Here is an 8,692-nt window from a genome sequence, read left to right as displayed (position 1 = left end):
ATACTCTAATGTAGGCCGATTTACTTGTATGATGCTTGCATGATGCGTGCAAGTCATCATTCCAACATATACACTACCATCCCATCTGGTTTGGGATTAGTGGGACTATCATTTGTTTTTCAACAGGAAAATGACCCAACACACCTCCAGGCTGTGTAAGGGCTATTTTACCAAGAGTGAGAGTGATGGAGTGCTGCATCAGATGACCTGGCCTCCACAATCCCCCGACCTCAACCAAATTGAGATGATTTGAGATGAGTTGGACCGCAGAGTGAAGGAAAAGCAGCCAACAAGTGCTCAGCATATGTGGGAACTCCTTCAAGACTGTTGGAAAAGCATTCCAGCTGAAGCTGGTTGAGAGAATGCCAAGAGTGTGCAAAGCTGTCATCAAGGCAAATGGTGATTTGCTCAACACTTTTTTGGTTACTACATGATTCCATATGTGTTATTTCATAGTTTTGATGTCTTCACTATTATTCTACAATGTAGAAAATAGTAAAAATAAAGAAAAACCCTTGAATGAGTAGGTGTTCTAAAACCTTTGACCGGTAGTGTACATTCCAAAGTGTTCAGGTCCCTTACCTTATTCCACATTTTGCTACGCTACAGCCTTATTCTAAAATGTATTAAATAAATGTTTTCCCTCATCAATCTACCCACAATACCTCATAATGACAAAGCGAGAACAGCTTATAAAAAAAAGTTACATATTCAGGCCCTTTGCGATGAGAATTGAAATTGAGCTCAGGTGCATCCTGATTCCATTGATCATCCTTGACATGTTTTTACAACTTCATTAGAGTCCACCTGTCGTAAATTCAATTGATTGGACATGATTTGGAAAGGCACACACCTGTCAATATAAGGTTCCACAGTAGACAGAGCAAAAACCAAGCCATGACGTTGAAGGACATGTCCGTAGAGCTCCGAGACAGGATTGTGTGGAGGCACAGAACAGGGGAAGGGTACCAAAAAATGTCTGCAGCATTGAAGGTCCCCAAGAACACAGTGGCCATCATTCTTAAATGGATGTTTGGAACCGCCTGGCCAAACTGAGCAATCGGGGGAGAAGGGCCTTGGTCAGGGAGGTGACCAAGAACCCGATGCTCACTCTGACAGAGCTCCTCTGTGGTGATGGGAGAACCTTCCAGAAGGACAACCATCTCTGCAACACTCCACCAATCAGGCCTTTATGGTAGAGTGGCCAGACAGATGCCACTCCTCAGTAAAAAGCACATGAGCCCGCTTGGAGTTTGCCAAAAGGCACCTAAAGGACTCCGACCATGAGAAACCAGATTCTCTGGTCTAATGAAACCAAGATTGAACTCTTTGGCCTGAATGCCAATTGTAATGTCTGGAGGAAACCTGGCATCATCCCTACGGTGAGGCGTGGTGGCAGCATCATGCTGTGGGGATGTTTTTCAACGGCAGGGACTGGGAGACTAGTCAGGAACGAGGGAAAGAGCTCCAGAGTTCCAGAGTACTCAGGACCTCAAACTGGGGGGAAGGTTCACCTTCCAGCAGGACAACAACCCTAAGCACACAGCCAAGACAATGCTGGAGTGGTTTCGGTACAAGTCTCTGAATGTCCTTGAGTGGCCCAGCCAGAACCTGGACTTGAAAGTGATCGAACATCTTTGGAGAGACCTGAAAATACCTGTGTAGCGTCGCTCCCAATCCAACAGAGCTTGAGAGGATCTGCAGAGAAGATTGGGAGAAACCCCCCAATTACAGGTGTGCCAAGCTTGTAGCGTAATACCCAAGAAGACTCGAGGCTGTAATTGCTACCAAATGTGACCCATTTCAGGAAACTAGGTGTATGTCACAGGTCACTACTTCACAGGAGAACCGTTTGAACGTAAACTTATTTTTTTTCTCTCAAAGCGCTTTTTGGCAGAAATGCCTTCAGGAACATGTGAACTTTCATGTGCCTTAATAACAAGCTTGTATGCCATTTGAAAATATTAATACAATTGTTAAATTATGAGCCTAGTTGGTTTAGCCACAGAAAAAGTCAGCAACCTTCCTGCTAGCCATGATTGGCTGAGATAATGAGTGGGCTGGACATGCAGAGAGATGAGTTTGGATTTGTCTGCCGTATAATGTAGCACGCTTCTGTCAAATTTATGCTGGTCAGTATGTCTAGGTAATCCTGTGTAACGTGGCTTTAAAAAAAATATATAGCATAGTAAAACTGCATAAGCCTAATGTCAATTTAAAGTGTACTGTTAGCTAACTTTATGTGTATCCTCTCCACTTTCTGGAGGACCGAGTTTTGAAATCAGTTGAATTTGAGTATGACAGCTAAGGAGATGGAGAAAACACCTGTCTCCGGATTACATCATTAAACTAAGAGCAACCTTGGCATCTGACAGAAGACGCGTTCATCCATGATGTATACGGGTAAGATAGTCTATTTAGCTACATTTTCAGATATCTAATTTTGACAAAGTGGTTTCATTTCAAGTTAGTGTACTGTTACCTAGCTAAAGTTAGCTGGCTGGCTCGCTAGCTAATGTTACGTATATGATCTTATTATTTGTATCTCAGAGCCATTTGCTTGACTAGTTATAGCATGTTAGCTAGCTAACATTGAACCTGGTTGGTTAGCTACCTGCAGTTTCATGCAGGGTAGTAATGTCAACAGTTGGGATTATGGGTCATTGTTTACCTAGATAGCTAACTAGCTATATGTCTTAACAAAATACTCTCGTCTGAGTGTGCCAGAGTGCAGAATAAATGCATTTACAAACACTCAACACCTGTTGAATATGGCCGGTGTCAGTAAACGTTGGCAAAAAGCGTCATTAAATTGTTGCCAGCAAACAGCCTAACCAGCTCTGCTAGGGCGAGTAAAATGGTCAGAGTGGGGTGTTCTCTCATTATGTGTCTGGAAATAGCTGCCAATGTTAGCCAGTTAGCTTGTGTGCTTGGCTGCCGTTGTGAGGTCAGAACGTTCGGTTAAACCGTACTCATCGGCCAGAGCATCCAGAATGTACAGAATGTTCAGAATGTACATTCTGACAGCCTCAGTTGCAGTCACCAACACTCTGAATAACATAACAGTCTAACCAGCTCTGCTAGTGTGAGTAACGTTCAGTGAGCTGTTCTCTCATTTGTGTCTGGAAGTAGCTAGCAAGTTAGCTTGGGTGCTTGACAGTTTAATTTTTTTGTATTATTATTATGAACAAAAACAGAAATGTACAAACAAGAGTACATAAACCTAACAGACAGGGGTATTACATATCAAGATACATTTTCAATTTGTCAAAAAGTTTTATGGTACGTATTGCTTTTTTTGTTTTTTACACTTCCTGATAGAATTTAAATATTATCTTAAACAATGTGAAGAAGGGTTTGTTCTCGGTCCACTTCATTTTATGAATAAAGAATATGCCATGAAAAATAAACAAATGAACAATGAAAGTTAAATCAGGGTCCAAATAATTTGGATCAAAATAAAACATAATATCAGAGTCTTTCAAATTAACTATAGTAGTTTCTTTAAAAATAAAATCTTCTAACTCAATCCAAAATCTTCTGACATAAGAACAGTCCCAAAATAAATGGTCAAGAGTCTCTGGGTCACAACCACAAAATACACATTTGTTATCAATAGCTATTTTGAATCTGTATAAAAAAGTTATTTATATGGGTGCTTGACTGCTGTTAGTACAGAATGCTCGGAAGCTTAAGAGGGTGTGAACATTTAAAGGCAATTTTCTCAAAAGTGACTTTACCTTCAAAGCAAAGTAACTTTCCCATTGTTCCTCAACTGTAGTGTATGATATACAATTTTGTAGCTCCGAGTCTCTTCTTTTATCCAATGTAAAGAACACAATTTCAAGTGTTCCTATTTGAGCCGGTCGGTCCTTATTAAGGTGCTTCAACAAAGTAGTAAAGGGTCGAATACTTAGGTAAAAGCGATATTTCAGTGTTTTATTTTGAATACATTTGCAAAAATGGCAACCTGTTTTTGCTTTGTCATTATGGGGTATTGTGTTTAGATTGATGAGAGGGGGAAAAAACGATTTAATCAATTTTAGAATAAGGTTGTAACGTAACAAAATGTGTAAAAGTCAAGACGTCTGCATACTTTCCGAATGCACCCCCAGGTACCATAGAAAATATATTTTAAAAAGTTTTATGACTAGGGAGCACTTAGATATGGTCATTTTCACGTTTTTATAAATTCTTATAATGTTTGGGAATGACGTTTAGTAAGGCATTTGTGAAAATTCTACAGCAATATAGAGTGGGAAAACGGCTGTGCATTTAGACAATTTATATAAAAACATCTGTCTTGTCCAGGACCGGAGTCTACACAGACTGGTGCGTCATAGCCAATCAGATCTACAATAGGCCTTTAAGCAAACAAGACATTTGTCACACGGGCCAGCCATCATTCATTTTGACCTGGACTGTGTGTTTACAGACAGTAGCAACTTTAGATCATTAGAACGCATTCGCCAAAAGCCACAAAATACACCTGAATGGATTTCTGCAAATATGTAAATATCATGGGAGTCCTCTTACATTTGGGAACTTTACAGTGCTATTGATCAAACAACAATTAAAAGGTAGGCTCTCTCTCCCTCAGTTATGCATATCAACAACTAATGCTAGCCAGTGGGAGATGAGCTAAAATCTAACAAGGGAACACTAGATAAACCCTCAAAAATGTTCAGCTATGCTTCCGGTTTAGCATGTGAATGAAGAAGAAGCTCGTGGACAAGGCTCCTCCTATACATTAGTTATTTTTGCCTCATTTTTACTTTGCACTCCACTTTCCTACATATCAGATTTGATTGATGAGTTCATAAGTTACCTTTTTGATTAAAATGTCACACGATCTGAGGAGCAGAAGACCTGTAACTAACGTTTCAACCGCAATGGCAAACATGAATGGTAATGGCTCCAACTCCAGTCCAACTGTTACGGAGTCTCATGCGGTCATACTCCCCACAGATCTTCAGAACCTCCGTACGGTTCTGATCTCGGAAATTACAGCTACTTTTGCCACTCAGCTCAAAACTGCCATCGATGCTGTTCTGGCCCCCTTCGCCGCTTTCCTGGATGGTGTCCAAGCCGCTGCAGATGAACAAAACTGCCGACTTGATGGCTTTGAACATGACCTGTGTGACTACAGTGACCGCCTAGTAGCCCTTGAGAAAATGGTTGCCTGTCTGAGCTCAGAAAAACAAAAGCTGATTGACAAGACCGATGAACTGGAATCCCGTTCTCTCCATTGCAATCTTCGTGTTATTGGTATACCAGAGAAACTTGGAGAGGACTCAGTAAAGTTCATGTCAGACTTCTTCGCGGAGGTCCTGGGTCCGGCCATCGTTCCATCACCCCCGAAGCTGGACAGAGCCAACCGCATTGGCCCCTCCCCAGCGGGCGGAGGTCGACAACTCCAAGCCTAGAGTATTAATTGTCCATTTTAGTGGAGGGCTTGCACTACCCAACTTTTTATACTATTGCTGGGCAGCCACAGAAATTACCATTCTGGTTACATGCTCCAGATACCCCATGGTGCCACCTAGAGGCATATTCTTATTCTCTTCCTGCTTTACTCTGCTCTTCTCTCTCAGCATCCCCTCTCGCCATACTGGCAATCCGGTAGTGCTTTCCACACTTAGGATCTGGTACCAGTTTCAACGGCATTTTAAATTCTCCTCTGCATCTACTATGGGTGTGAAGATCTACGCTGGAGACGAGAAGTAGGTACAGGGAGTGAACATTTAATGAAACACAGACATGAAACAAAACATGAACAGTGTCTGGACAGGGGAAAAATAACGACATCAATGCTGACACAGGGAACAAACTGAGGAGCAGACAGAAATAGAGGTGGTAATCAACAAAGTTATGGAGTCCAGGTGAGTCCAATATTGCGCATCTGCACGCAATGATGGTGACAGGTGTACGTAATGAAGGGCAGCCTGCCACCCTCGAGCGCCAGAGAAGGAGAGCGGGAATAGGCGTGACAATGGGTCCTATTGATAAGAATCACTTATTCCCCGCTTCCCTAGTAGATAATGCTTTCTCTTACTGGACAAGGAAAGGTATTATATGTAAATAGATTTTTTTCTACTTTTCGCAACCTGGCCTTCATCTCACTTTTTTCCATTACCTTCAAACTAGGCATTGTGTCTCCTCCCAAATGTATGGCTTCCCTGCTCCACCCCCTTGCCAACCCTGGGATGGTTTATTGACTCTATTACCTTGACAAAAAGCAGTCATTCCTCAGATCTATCTGTGTATTACGTCATTGGACGAACACTCGACCAACAACTAAATCTGCGTAGAAATGGGTGTTGAATTTACACAGGAGTGGTGGGATGAGGCGATTGATAGAGTATGCTCCACTACATCTTGAGCTCGTCTTGGTCTCATACAATTTAAGGTTTTACAGAGTGCATTTTTCCAAATCCAGACTGTCTGAAATATATCCAAATGTAAATTATGTGTGATAGATGTCATGTCTCACCATGTGACCTTAGTCACATTCTTTCAATGCTCTAAACTACAAAATTACTGGGATTCTATTTTAAATGTATCTGAGGTGCTTGAAATTAACATCTTGGCGCACGGATCCCTTTAGTGGGATAATTGTCATCAACAACCGCTGAATTGCAGAGCGCTGAATTGCAGCGCGCCAAATTCCCAAAGAATTGCTAAAAATATTTATATTCATGAAATAAAAAGTGCAATATAGCAAAACACAGCTTAGGTTGTTGTTAATCCACCTGTCGTGTCAAATATTGAAAATATGCTTTACAGCGAAAGCAGTCCAAGCGTTTGTGAGTTTATCGATCGCTAGACAAAACATTACGAACACCTAGCAGCAATGTAGATTGGTCACGAAAGTCAGAAAAGCAATAAAATGAATGGCTTACCTTTGATCTTCGGATGTTTGCACCCACGAGACTCCCAGTTACACAATAAATGTTCCTTTTGTTCGATAAAGATGATTTTTATATCCAAAAACCTTCATTTGGTTTGCGCATTATATTCAGTAATCCACAGGCTGGTGCCGGTCTTGAAGGGCAGACAAATTCCAAATAGTATCCGTACTGTTCGTAGAAACATGTCAAACGTTTTTATAATCAATCCTTAGGTTGTTTTTAACATAAATAATCGATAATATTTCAACCGGAGAGTAAAGTAATTCAATACAAGACAGAAAAAAAATGTCGAGCTACCACTTTCGCGCGCAAGAACTAATCAAGGACACTGACGCGATTTGATAAATCTCGCTAATTTTTCAGAATAGAAGCTTGAAACTATGTCTAAAGACTGTTCACAACCTGTGGAAGCCATTGGAAAAGGAATCTGGTTGATGTCCCTTTAAATGGAGGATAAGCAGGCAATGGAACAGGGATTTTTCAAAATAAGAGGCACTTCCGGTTTGGATTTCCTCAGGTTTTCGCCTGCAAAATCAGTTCTGTTATACTCACAGACAATATTTTGACAGTTTTGGAAACTTTCGTTTTCTATCCTAATCTGTCAATTATATGCATATTCTAGCATCTGGGCCTGAGAAATAGGCCGTTTACATTGGGAACGTTATTTTTCCAAACATAAAAATTCTGCCTCCTAGCGTCAAGACGTTTTAACCAGCAGACATGTCCCTTCATAGTTTTTGGTATTCCAGAAGACTTGTTCTCCTTGGACCCCAAACATACCGATATTGTTGCTTTTACATCCTTATTAGCTCGACGTAGAACTATTTTCCAGTGGAAGTCTGCTCAGACCCCCTCTATTTCTCAATGGCTCAACGATGTAATGTTCTTCCTAAAGCTTGAGAAAATTAAGTATTCTCTTAGGGGTTCCAATGATACATTTGTTAAATGGCCACCATTTATACTGTATCATACTTCAATTGCTTGCAGAGGCTTCCCTCTGAGATGCTTTAAGGTTTCCCAGTAGGTATTCCCAGTAGTCATTGCATAATAGGTACAGTCATTAATATAATGCTATCCAGTCCAAGCAAGTTTGTCTGAGGTTTACTGATAATTTATTTACTTATTTATTTCTGTTGTGGCTCTACTTTTTTAAATCTTGAATCTGTATTGAGTTGTTTATGAGACAATTACATTTTTTCCTGTTTTATGTGTTGTGATATATCTGTAGAATTGTTGTTTTCTAGGACCCAACTGAGGGAGGGTGTGGGGTGGGTTGGGTATGGGGGGTGAGTGTTTGGGAGAGAGGGAGGGAATCGAGGTGGGTGGACTGAGGTAGGGCGGAGAGGTAGGGAGGGACTGGGGGGGTTGGGGGGGTGTATGTGTTGTGTGGAGGGAGGGTGGTTGGGATATTGTAAAATCTTTGCACTTACATTGATGTACAATTTTTGTAAAACTTGAATTTAAAAAAGTTAGTTGACATTCAAAATTGCATTGATAAATGATGGGGAATAGTAGCCTGCCTAAATGTTGAAGGTATGTATAGTTAGGATCATAATATAATCCATACGGAAATTGTTAGAATCGTAAGAAATGCCATGCGTAAAACATGTAGGTAAACTGTGACATTTCATCTGTGAACATACAAACACCATGTTATGATTACGTACTAACATTTTAGGCTTGAACAATTCTGACATACAATAATACCTTACAGAGTTTGGCAGTTTCATCTCACCAACCAAAAAAACGTACACCAAACGGCCTGTGAGGAGTGCTACTCG

The sequence above is a fragment of the Salvelinus namaycush genome, chromosome 9 (assembly GCF_016432855.1).
Source record: "Salvelinus namaycush isolate Seneca chromosome 9, SaNama_1.0, whole genome shotgun sequence".
Classification (NCBI taxonomy): Eukaryota; Metazoa; Chordata; class Actinopteri; order Salmoniformes; family Salmonidae; genus Salvelinus; species Salvelinus namaycush.
Note: the sequence above shows the minus strand (reverse complement) of the source record.